The following is a 12,254-nucleotide window of genomic DNA, read 5'->3' as shown; positions in this document are numbered from 1 at the left end:
TTATCTACTGAAAATCTACATCCCCAATCATAACCCCACTCCATCACTTCATCAATTGCTTCTTGTAGTTTCCTGATTATATAGTCCATGTTCCTGCCTCTTTTCCACAAGGCCCCATCATCCGCAAACAGTGACCTACCTATATCCACTGGTACCTTTGTGAAGACATCATTGATCATAATCATGAAAAGTAATGGGCTAATCACACTACCTTGAGGTGTGCCATTTTCCACTATGTACTGTTTTGATAATTCTGATCCAATCCGAACTTGAATTTTTCTACCAAACAAAAAATCTTTAATCCAATTAAAAACTCTCCCACCAACCCCCATCTTGTGCAGCTGCCTACCTCTGGTCCCAAGTCTCTATCCCTCTCCTTCTCCACTTTCTTTCCTTCAAGCCCGCCTCTTATCTTGTCCGCCATTACCGGACCCACACGACCCCCTCCCAGCAATTTCTGTTCCTTCCCCACTCTCTTTCCCTCAACAGGTTCCAAAACACACTCACACATCAAGCAAAACACAGCCAGCTTCCAGCAGCAGCAGCCCACCACCTTAACCTTCGCCCAGTCTCACATGTGCCTTGATCACCTCCTTTAATATGACACACTAAATCATCACTGCTGCAACCAATTGGTTTTAGAAGTCACTAATTAGTTAAACGGAGGTCACCGTGAGCAGTAAAGGTGCTTCAATTGATTGTGGTAAAACTACACGTGTCTGGAAAGGCCAACTGCTGGTGAGTCAGTATCCTGGCAAAAATTACACCATGAAGACAAAAGAATACTCTAAGCAACTCTGTGTAAAGGTAATTGAAAAGTACAAGTCAGGAGATAATACAAGAAAATTTTCAAGTCATTGAATATCCCTTGGAGTACAGTTAAGTCATCATCAAGAAATGGAAAGAATATAGCACAGTTTGAAGCTGCCTAGAGCAGGCCTTCCTCAAAAACTGAGTGAATACTTTTTATGGGTACAGTTAATTACTCTGGTTTGTTCTGGTAGTACCACCAACTTGTTGATTCTAAAATGATGGTTTGTTTGGTGTATGGGGTTGAGTGGGATCTGGGATCAGCCAAGATGAAGTGGCAGAGCAGACTCGATGGGCTGAATGGCCTAATTCATGGTCTTGTTGCACAGTTGGTGGAAGCAGAAAATGTCTTTCTTTCAGTACAATCAAGCTGTTTTTCTTCTTTTGTAGGCTAGGATGATAGCTTTTCCCTAATAAAGTAGACCTTGAACTGTTAAAATTTATGCCAGCTACTATACTAGTTACATGACCACTGTTTTGAATCTCTAGGATTACAGCAAAGGAGAAAATTACGTGGTTTGGGAAACGCACAATAAGCAGCAATAAACTACACAAAGGAACCTCGTTTTCCTTTTCTAGTTAGTGGATACTTGCATCAAAAATAATGCCTCTCTTGCCATGTGCCTAAAATTCAGTTAACAGACAAGAGCCCAAATCTGTTTAGATGATCTGTTAAGGCAAGCGTGGAAGTAGAAATGAAACAAATTACATTAAAATTGAGCTGCACGGAACGGGTCATGGCGTAGTCTTCACAAGTTATCCGTGGTTTGTGATAATCTTAAAGAGCTGCAGTCAAAGTAAGGACAATATAGTTTTACGTTATCATAAACGTTGGTAGAAGGTGAAGGTTATCCTTCAACCAGAGAGACTCATGGGCCTCAGCTGCCCGATACACAGCACTGCAGTCCAATTGCCTGGCTGCATTCATGTTGCGTGGTTTAAAGGAAATGGCAAAGTTTTAAAGTTTGCATTCTATTCCATCTTTATTTTCCCAAAATAAGTTGACATTGACCAATCAAAGCAGCAAAGCGTTTTGAAAATATAGTTTGGACATCCCGAAGTTCGGAGTTCAATGCCGGTGATGTAACGAGCGTCAATGTATGTCCTCCCCGGGGAATGCGTGGGGTTTCTCCGATTTCCTCCCAGTTCAAATTCCTAGCGGATAGGTTAATTCGTCAATGTAAATTGTCCCGTGATGAGATGAGGGTTAATCTGTTTGTCGCTGGTTACTGGGGCAGCGTGGCTCAAAAGGTCAATTCCGCGCTGCATCGCCAGATAAATCTGTGCTCGCATCGAGCTTAAGTTGCGGAGAAAGTGTTTGCTTTTGCTACTTGTTTTTTTTTAAAAAAAGGAAATGGAAACTATAATAAAGTCAATTTCTGAAACTGCAAACTAAGTGGTGTAATTTACCAATTACACTTCCATTCTGACGAAGGGTCTCGGCCTGAAACGTCGACTGCACCTCTTCCTAGAGATGCTGCCTGGCCTGCTGCGTTCACCAGCAACTTTTATGTGTGTTGCTGACACTTCCATTCTCCCGGTTTCATTTGCATCTGTTCTGAAAATACCATCTTGCTTACCAGAATTTACCAAACGATGGGTTCTTTTTCCGGAATCAGTTTGGGGTCCTTCAGCTTGGCTTCCACCGAACAATTCCACATTCATTCACATTTTGTATTCAATGAATCTCCTTTGAAAATGGCAACACTTCCACTATAAAGCCATACCCCCAGCCCAGCAGGAAATTTGGCATAATTTTCCACCTCCGTCGGGATATTCTGATTATTCACCAATTCCCCGCTTTAGAAAAAAGAACTGTTTTCTAAACAACTACTTCACCAGCATGAGTTTTAATTGGTCTGTTTAATTATTCTCTCCCATTCCCGCTCTAAATGAATCTCGGGGCTGTACGAGGGATGATTGATAGGTTCGTGGCCTAAGGTAGGAGGCAATTTTAGAAAACCTAGCACACTTATTTTTCAACATAGTCCCCTCCTACATTTACACACTTAGTCCAGCGGTCGTGGAGCATACAGATCCCATAGAAAGTCGGCGTCTTGGACCTCCAGAAAGTGGTCCACAGCAGGGGTGATTAATAAGTTCGTGACCTAAGGTAGAAGGAGATGAGTTATTAACTTCAAACTTTCTGCATAATCACTCAGAGTTGAACTGCACGTGCATGTAACGAGAGCTGTATAACTCATCTCTTTCTACCTTAGGCCACGAACTTATCAATCACCCCTCGTATATGGTGACATACATGTACTGTACTTGGATAATACAAAATAATTTTGAACTTTGTACCTTTAAATCCCTTGACCTCATAGTTCCACATTGTTCCAATACACTTATCTATTCGATAACTTACGAATTGACTTTATTACTTCTATACACGAGGAGAAAAAATATTTACGTCTTCGTCCAAATCTGCAGTTTATAGTAATTTATAATAAATATTATGTACAACAGGACAGACAACAGAAATACAGTCGTGTCAGCATGAATTACTCGAACACTTATTTTAATACATGACAGCGTTTTAAGTATTGCTATGAAAACGATAACTGGTTAAAATTATTAGACTAGATTGTGAGCATTTCTCAGACGATGGAGGGGGTTCAGGGCCGTGTCTCCCGGACGGTGAGGGGAGTGGGGACGTGGGTGTGTGCAATGTCTCTGCGGCTCTGCAATAGGACGCAGGCCGCGTCCGGGATGTCCTTTAGATCCGCCCTCTTGCCGAGACCGCTTTATATTCGGCGCCGCAGCCGCAGACGGTCTTTTCTGTGCGGAGCTGGTGGGCGGGCGAGACCGAGGTGTCGCGTCCATCAGCCCGTATGTTGGGTATGAGAGAGCGACGGGGTTCGCAGCGCCGGATACCTCGGCCGCACGGGGTGGGGAGAATGGGGGCCGCTGGTCCGCCGCACTCTTTGGCCGATGGAACCCGAACAAAGTGTTGTTAGGAGCAGACCGAGACCTCGGCGGGCGAGCCTAGGCCCGAGAGCGGCCGCATGGCGTTGTTCGGAGCGCTATGAAACCTGGACTCGCCTGCGGGAGCTCGCCCTGCTCGAGACGAGAGTGGGTCTCTGCGCTAGCAGGCCCGCGCCTGGGCGCCGGCGCGGCCTCCCTACCTGGCGCCGCCTCACCACGTGTTGCCCGCGGCGAGTGTGAGGGGCTCGACCGGCTTGGCAACGAAAGTCTACCATTCTAGTTTGTAGGCCGGCGGGGGGGAGACCGCTTGGATTGCCGCTAATTGTCCGTGTTTCCCCGTGTGAAAGTGGCTGAGCCATGGAGCCGAGTGGAATCGAGTGCATACACAGGTGCATAGTGACATTTTGATCATTATCTCAAACTAAGTGTTGTGGAAAATATATCGCCCCTGGGGGTGACAGAAAACAGTCTTGTTAAATGCCCGATGATTACAAACTTTCACTTTACTTAAAGTTATCCTTTTATAAAGGAGAAGACTACATGTCCTGCAATTATGAGGGCTGCCTATTTTCAGTAATAGAACAGTATCCTTTTATCATGTGCTGTAAATAAACACTAACTTTTCTGTTTTCTTTCTCCATGTAATAAGGTGGAAATGGCGTGGATATCTCCAATTTGTCTTCCTCCGTAGACAGTAGCTGGGGCTAACTTGCAAGGTAACAAACTATTCCGGTTTGCTTGTTATACATTCAGTCCTGAAACGTATGCCGTAAAATGCAAATTATGGGTTACTTACTAACTTCACATCCTGCGATAGACATCAAAATTGGTTACCTTCAAGAATACTAAGATCTAGTTCTTTTAAGTTCCCAATTGGACTAGCTGTGATGTTAGTGTTCTGTCTGGTCCCATTGAAATTCTACTCTGGCTTTGGTGCTGCACTTAACCCTGCAAATCCCACCTACGTGTTGGTGTCGTGGAGTAAATTTTTGTGATGAATATACATGTCTGATGATTAGAACTTCCATCACTGCTGTTCACATCATGATTTTCTATGATTATGTTGTAAAGCTGAAGACATGTTTCAGAACATATGATTAGAAGGTCTGAATTTAGAATTGAGACGGGCCTTCAATGATCACTTTGTATATAGGGTACTGTTATTTTTTTGATTCTGGGCTAAGTTTTGTATTGGGTTGATAATATAACTGCAACCAACCTCCTTCACACTTTTTCTTGTCTTTGGTGTCCCAGTTACTAGGCTTACAAGAGTCTTAAGATGCACATTGAACACAAGCTATTCTTACACCCTGATTTGTATGGAAGTCACTTGCATCAGTTTGGTTGGAAAGGTGGGTGCTTTTACTGCCCTAGCAAATTCTTTGTCAGCCAGCTAAATTTAACAAAGCAATTTTGAAAATGTATGAACATGCAGCATCAGCTAAGAAATTTCTGCCTAAATGTCAAAAAAGCTGATGTTCCAGATTAAATTGTATGTTTTGATTTGCATTTCTTGATGTAGGTGGACTATGTAAAAGTAACTACTGTTTGAAAGGATAGCTTTTGGTTGCTAGTAAAGTATTTTAATAAGATTTCTAATATATTTAGGATGGCGATAGAAGGAAGGGGGTGTCTGTACACCACAGATGGTGAGGCTGTCGTCTCCAAAGTTGCTGTCATCGCACTTGCTGAACCCAACAACGCAAATTAGGTGAATTTTTAAAAAATATTTGTTTAGATGGACATATTTGCATACTATTTCAAACAATTTTGAAGCGTTGGCTGTGATGAGTCTCGTATGCCTTTCTGAGATCATATCTGCGGAAGTATCAGAGGCTGTTACTGAGCTAACTTCGTGCATTTTTACTTGCTGAGGATGAGTGGTGTTTTTGTGGTATTTTATATTTGACGTACTTTTCTCTAGAAATAATCATTTTAAGGCATCCATTAGTCTTGCGAGACCATGGATCTGTGCCTGGAAAGTCTTCGCTCTCCAGGGCGCAGGCCTGGGCAAGGCTGTATGGAAGACCAGCAGTTGCCCATGCTGCAAGTCTCCCGTCTCCACAATACCAATGTTCTCCAAGGGAAGGGCATTAGGACCCACACAGCTTGGCACCAGTGTCGACGCAGAGTAATGTGTGATTAAGTGCCTTGCTCAAGGACACAACACGCTGCCTCGGCTGGGGCTCGAACTCAGGACCTTCAGGTCGCTAGTCCAATACCTTAACCACTTGGCCACGTGCCCACACTGGAAATATAATATATAAATGATAAATAATATAACTGATCATCCCCCATTGTCCTCTGAGACAGATTGGTGCCAGCTATAATGAAGCTACTAGGGGCATGGAAGTGGGGAGGTGAGGCTGAATTGGGGGATTTTCTAGACTGTATTTCACTTTCCAGGTGAGGCAGTGGATATCATTGCTCACTGGACTATTAATACACAAATTAAGTCTGTTTTCAAGCACACTGACACTCTGCTTTTCTCCCAAAAGGTTTTGAAAAATACAATTTACAAAATAATGTATACGAAAATGACATGAACACTATCACCAAGACTGGGCCATTATGACCTAGATGTTTGGTCTGTTAAATCAGGTAACTTGAATTCTGTAACTTCGATGGGTGATGCTTGATTGAGTAGTGACTGACCCTGTGATTATTCTATGTCACTAACTACCCATATGATCCTGTAAGGGGCAAGATTACACAAAGTTGAAATGAGGGTGCAGTCCTGCAATCGGGGTAGTAACCTGTGGCTACACTGCCTTTTACTGTCACTATTTTTGAAGAGTTAATCTGAATTGCTGTCTGCAGCAATGAATAAAAGTGAAATTTTTAACTTACTTTGATATAACTGAATCTATATGGTGTAATGCCAAATCATTGTTAATATTTTTCTTCATCTCTACAGACCTTGTTTGGTGATGTTTGTGTCTAGCAAGAATCCTGGACCATATGGACACATCTTGTTTCTGTTCTTGGAACTGTAGGTTAACTTATGAAATTGAACTGTAGATGCTCAGATGACACATTTTTGAAAATTGTTCCAAGATTATTTAATGTCATTTCCAGTACGCATGTGTAAAGAATAACAAAGAAATGCAGAGAAAAACACAAAGTAACATGCATAATAATTTTTAAAAACACAAGGTAGCTTGTATACAGAGATCACTCATATGCAACATTCCCTTGAATTTGTACAATCAATGTGCAAAAAATCTTGTACCGGCAATTCTTTGCCTAGTGGCACGTGTGCACGGAATTTTTAAAGTGGAAGTAAACCTGAAGCTATTTTAAGGATAACAACTATCAAGTCCCGTTTGTTCTTTGTTTAAAAGAAATAAAATAATACACATCCATGAGCCTTATTAATCATACTCACTGACAGCATGTAGTACTAACACTCTTCACATTATTAAAATTGTTTGAAATGGTCAGGAAGCCATTGCAATGTAAAAGATCTAGCCATTATGTACCCTTTGCTTCTTTAGATTCAGCATAGTGAATCAATAATTTCTTTCATGAAGGTGGTATAAATAAGCCAGCTTTAAAATCTGTAGAAAAATCGTTGCAAACTCCATGTTAACATTGTTTGCATCAGAAACTGGAAAAGGAAATGGGATTGTGTGTGATCATGAAATGCACTTGACATGCCATTGAGGTGGAGGGTGACAAACCTTTTGTGCACCGGTACCAAAAGAAGTGAGTGCACACTACAACTTCCTGGGACCATTGTAACGTGTTGAAGTAATGTAAAGACAGTATCTGTAAAAAAAGAATGGAGAAGGTAATGTAGTGGTGTTGGTCAGCCATAATGTTTGGGAAAAGTGGCTGTATCTGAGCCTGGTGGGATGTTGAACAGTTATGACTACCTATTGTAGTCTGTCCACCACTGTTGTTTTAGGATGCACTCTACTGTATATCTGTAAATGCCTGTGGACATCAATATGTATAGTCCATTTCTCTTCCTTGTGAGATTTCCTGATAGTGTCAGATGTGTTCTGGGGCCATAAGAGGTTAGACACGAGGAAATTTGCAGGTGCTGGAAATTGAAGCAACACACAAAAAATGCTGGTGAACACATCGAGGAAGAGGTACAGTTGTAGAATTCAGAAGAATAAGAGGGGATCTTATAGAAACATACAAAATTTTGAAAGGGATAGATAAGATAGAAGTAGGAAAGTTGTTTCCAAAGGTAGATGAGACTAGAACTAGGGGACATTGCCTCAAGATTCAGGGGAGAAGTTTCAGGACAGATGAGAAGAAACTTGTACCCAGAGAGTGGTGAATCTATGAAATTCTCTGCCCAGGGAAGTAGGCTTCTTCACTAAATATATTTAAGAAACACATAGGTTTTAACATAGTAAGGGTTATGGGGAAAAGGCAGGTGGATGGAGTTGAGTTTACAGGCACATCAGCCATGATCTTACTGGATGGTAGGGCAGGCTGGATGGGTCGGATGCCCTACTCCTGCTCCTATTTCTTACGTAAACATTTCTTCGGATACGCAAAGTGTAGAAGAGGCAAGGGTGGAAAATTATGCTGGAGAGGTAGTAATGGGGGACAATGAAACGGTGGACCAAACTGAATAAGTATTCAGCATCAGTCTTCACTGGAAAATACTAGCAGTATGGTGGATATTGCAGGTGTTGGGGTTATGAAATGTGTGGAGTTACCATTGCTGGGGAAACTGAAGGGTCTGAAGGTACTTGACCGGATGGCGTACATCCCAGAGCTCTGAAAGAGGTGGCTGAAGAGATCATGGAGGCATTTGTAATGATGTCAGGAATCAATAGATTATGGAATGATTCCAGAGGACTAGAAAATTGCAAGTGTCACTCCACTCTTATGGAAGTGAGAAGCAGAAGAAAGGAAATTGGGCCAGTTAGTCTGACCTCAGTGGTTATATATACAGTATATATTTGAGCTACAGCAAGGAACAGGATTAAGTACATACCCCCGAGGTGTGGTCTGCGTTGACTATATTTCAGATACAGCATGGAACAGGATTAAGTACGTACCCCTCATCTACCCAAAAAAACTCCTCTAACATTATTCATTAATTTGAGGCAAAACATAACTAGATGTATTTAAATGGATAATTCCCATATTTCAAGTTTGTATGGCATTTATCTGGCCCTCTGTCCACTCATTAATACACAATCCAGCCCACAGAGGCAAAAAGGTTGCTGACCCCCACTCTAGGTGCTCCACAGGCAATGTTCCAACTGCCTTCCAAACTGTTGATGCCTCTGCATGCTAGTTTGCAGTGACTTCAAGAGAAGGATAAAGTGATGTCTTTGAATGTCATTTTCACAATCTTTTGCATTTGCAAAATAATTTGCTTTTCTGTTATGTGGGCTGAAGTGAATGACATTGCAAGTTTCCTATAACAGATTCCATCCGTCACATTCATTGGGAAGATGTTGGAGTTGATTATTAAGAATGAGGTCTCGGGGTACCTGGGGGCACATGATAAAATAGTCACATGGTTTCCTCAAGGGAAAATCTTGCCTGATAAATCTGTTGGAATTCTTCGATAAAATAACAAGCAGGATAGACAAAGGAGTCAGTGGATGTTGTGTACTTGGATTTTCAGAAGGCCTTTGACAAGGTGCCATATTTGAGACTGCTTAACCAGTTCCAAGCCCATGGTATTACAGGAAAGATTCTAGCATGGATAAAGCAGTGATTGATTGGCAGGAGGCACATAGTGGGAATAAAGGGAGTATGTTCTGGTTGGCTGCTGGTGACTAGTAGTATTCCATAAGGGTCTGTGTTGGGAGTGATCGTTTTTACATTATATGTCAATGATTTGGAAGATAGAATTGATGACTTTGTTGTAAAGTTTGCAGGTGATACAAAAATAGTGGGGCAGGTAGTTTTGAAGAAATAGGCTACAGAAGGACTTAGATTGGGAAGAGTGGCTGATGAAATACAGTGTTGGGAATTGTATGATCATGCACATTGGTAGAAGAAATGAAAGGATTGACTATTTTCTAAATGGAGAGAAAATACAAAAGACTGAGGTGCAAAGGTACTTGGGAGTCCTTGTGCAGGTTTCCCTGAAGGTTAATTTGCAGGTTGAGTCTGTGGTGAGGAAGGTAAGTGCAATGTTAGCATTCATTTCAAGCGGACTAGAATACAAAAGCAAGGATGTAATGTTGAGACTTTTGTAAAACACTGGTGAGGCTTCACTTAGGGTATTGTGAGCAGATTTGGGCCCCTTTACTTAGAAAGGATGTGCTGAAACTGGAGAGGGTTCAAAGGATGTGCCCCAAAATGATTCCAGGATTGCATGGCTTGCCATATGAAGAGTGTTTGATGGCTTTGGGCCTGTACTTGCTAGGGTTTAGAAGAATGTTACCTTAGAGTAACCTATCAAATGGTGAAAGAGTGGATGTGGAGAATCTATGACCAGAGATCACAGCCTCAGAATAGAGGGGTGTCCTTTCGGAACGGAGATGAGAGGAATTTCTTTAGTCAGAGAGTAGTGAATCTGTGGAATTGGTTACCACTGGCAGCTGTGGAGGTCAAGTCTTTATGTACATTTAAGGCAGAGGTTGATAGACTCTTGCTTGGTCAGGGCATGAAGGGATACAGGGGGAAGGAAAGAGATTGGGGCTGAGAGGGAAAGTGGATGAAGACAGACTCAATGCGCCAAATGGCTTATTGCTGCTCCTGTATCTGAAATGCCACCATATAATACCCTGAGATTTGTTTTACAGGCATTCACATTAGGACAAAGAAATACAATAGAATGAATGAAAAACTACACACAAAAATCTCACAACAACCAACATGCAAAAGAAGGACAAACCAAATATGAAACAAATAAAAGTTGGAAGTAAAATTTATACCAGAGTACATACGTCACCACATACAATCCTGAGATTCTTTTTCCTGCGGGCATACTTAGCAAACCTATAGAACAGTAGCTGTAAACAGGATCAATGAAAGAGCAGGAGCATAGAAGGTATCAATATCCAAGTGTAAATATAAATAAATAACGAGAGCATGGGATAACAAGATAATGTCCTTGGTGAGATCATTAATAATGAATGATACTGAACATGAGTTGTAGAATCTTTGGGGCAGTAAAGTAACCTGCGGATTTTGCACAAACTTCTAAAAAAAAAAGAGGTGGCTCATGCCTTTGAAATGGCACAATTTGGTTCTAGGACACCCTCTCCACCTCCAAACCCCTAGTGAGAACTGGCTCCTGTAGTCGGTAATCAGTTCTGCCGTTTCGTTGATGTTGAATGAGAGGTTTTGGTACCATTCGACCAGATTTCCAACCTCCCACCTAAATGCTTATTTACCTTTGGCCAATGGCATTAGAGTTGTAGCCATACTTAGTCCGTAAACAAGTGCAAAGTTCTCCCAGTTCTGCTCCTGTGCTCTCTTGTGGGTATTGGCTCTATACCATGTTTGATTAAGTGCAACCCTTTGTGCAATCCCGCTTTATAATTAAACCCTTGGGGGCCAGGTATCTTTCCAATGTATGTATATATTGCATTCAATTTTTCCTTTAGCATGGTAGTATGCAATGTCCTTGGTACTACAAATATGAACTAACAAGACTCAGACAGCTGAACTATATTTATATATCAGTCCCTAAGGTACAAGGCCAATATTCCATTTGCCATTTTTTGTATTTTGCCATGAATTTACATGAAGAATCCGCCACCCGCCTCTGATTGAGACCCACTGTTTCTGTATGACAATATATCCCGAATCTGTATGTATAGCATCAGACTGAATATCTGCAATGTTGTTTAAATATTTATTAAACCCAATGCATTTGCTGTTTAACTGATTAACAATAGTCACTTGCTTTCAATTTATTGAGAAGCAGCAGAATGTGAGAAACAAAATGTTATCAGTGGAGTAAAGTAAAAGGAATAATAGAGCAACAACTGATAAGTCTGGATTCCAGTGATTATCCTTCTGCTGGAAAGTTTGCTATAGATTGAAAAACAACAAATGACCTGCTGTTCAGGGAAAATGAAGAATTAAGGGGGCAGTGCTCAAGGCCATTATTTAAGTAGATGTTAATACAGCACCACTTTGAAAAGCATGTCTTTCGATATTTAATATTTCGTAGCAAAGTTGGTTTAAGGGAAAGCACCCTTAGCCAAGTCTGGGGCAACATGGTAGCTCAGCAGTTAGCCAAATGCCTTCGCAGCCCCAGCCAGCGGTTCAATTTCTGCTCCTGTCTGTAAGGGGTTTGAATGTTCTCTCCATCAGCATGACCTTGTAGGCTTCCCCCGGGTGCTCTGCTTTCCTCCCAGATGTGTAAGGGTTAGTAAACTGTGGGCAGGTTCTGTTGGTGCCAGAAGCATGGCGACACTTAGGGACGCCCCCCCCCCTGCACACTCAAACTGTTGGTCGTCGGTCTTTTGCTGTTTTCGATGTGCGTGTGGCAGGTAATGCTAATCTGAAGTTATATATGGGTAAGGGATCTAGTCTAACAATCCAAAGGCAAAAGTTCAAATTCCACCCGAGTG

At 41.8% G+C, this 12,254-nt stretch overlaps 1 long non-coding RNA gene across 1 annotated transcript; it reads left to right on the top strand.

Annotated features, from left to right (window-relative positions):
- Nucleotides 1–3,645: 3,645 nt before the first annotated feature.
- Nucleotides 3,646–11,601, top strand: LOC134344143 (uncharacterized). Its single transcript, XR_010017375.1, has 6 exons — nt 3,646–4,127; nt 4,388–4,454; nt 4,993–5,090; nt 5,347–5,449; nt 6,237–6,339; nt 6,656–11,601. It is a non-coding gene; the product is annotated as an uncharacterized LOC134344143 (long non-coding RNA).
- The last annotated feature ends 653 nt before the right edge of the window (nt 11,602–12,254 follow it).

The sequence above is a fragment of the Mobula hypostoma genome, chromosome 3 (assembly GCF_963921235.1).
Source record: "Mobula hypostoma chromosome 3, sMobHyp1.1, whole genome shotgun sequence".
Lineage (NCBI taxonomy): Eukaryota > Metazoa > Chordata > Chondrichthyes > Myliobatiformes > Myliobatidae > Mobula > Mobula hypostoma.
Note: the sequence above shows the minus strand (reverse complement) of the source record. Positions and strands in the feature narration are given on the sequence as shown.